The 731-nt window shown below is 37.9% G+C and overlaps 1 protein-coding gene across 3 annotated transcripts in view; it reads right to left on the reverse strand.

The window, feature by feature from the left end:
• LOC106870415 (uncharacterized) overlaps window positions 1-731 on the reverse strand; it is a 142,670-nt gene that overhangs the window by 30,420 nt on the left and 111,519 nt on the right. The window lies entirely within an intron of this gene.

Raw genomic sequence — 731 nt, forward strand, 5'->3', positions numbered from 1 at the left:
GCACCATTTTGCATTATGTTCAAAGTAGCTACTGGAATGTGGTGAATTGCTGCAGTCTGTGGCTGTCATTTTAAACCGGTTGCTGTCTTTCCCCAGCAAACTCTCTTCTTTGGAGGCATAATCTATGTATATATTAAACAGAACAACAAAAGTTATAATAGATGGCAGGGTCGGTACTTTTCATATATCTGTAATTTTTAAGATTAACACCCGCACGATTACCCAACCCTAATCCTAAACCTAATCCTAACCCTAACCCTAACACTAACCCTAAACCCTAACCCTAACCCTGACCCTAAAAAACGTAACCGTAACATTAATACTAAACCCTAACCCTGACCCTAAAACCCTAACTTTAACACCCTAGTGAAAATCGTGGTAAATTTACAAAACATTGACGAACATGAGTTATATTTTACTGAATGATTGTGTACTTGCACGTGTATGCTTTTGAGAGAGCGAGAGAAGAAGAGGTAGAGAGGGGGAGAGAAAGGAATAGGGGTAGTTAAAAGTTTTCTTATGACTGCTTCTCTTCACTGCCTATTACTTCATTAGAAATCTATGGATGCACATAAGCACATAATAGAGAAAAATGAAACAAATATGGACGACTTGCTCCGAAACACCACCGAGTGGGGAACACTTCTCAAAAATAACCTGCAGTTGTTTCCTTCAAAATTCCTAAATGCTTGAAATGTACATACATCAAGGTACATTTGTACAAAATTTCA

The sequence above is a fragment of the Octopus bimaculoides genome, chromosome 5 (assembly GCF_001194135.2).
Source record: "Octopus bimaculoides isolate UCB-OBI-ISO-001 chromosome 5, ASM119413v2, whole genome shotgun sequence".
In the NCBI taxonomy this organism is placed as follows: domain Eukaryota; kingdom Metazoa; phylum Mollusca; class Cephalopoda; order Octopoda; family Octopodidae; genus Octopus; species Octopus bimaculoides.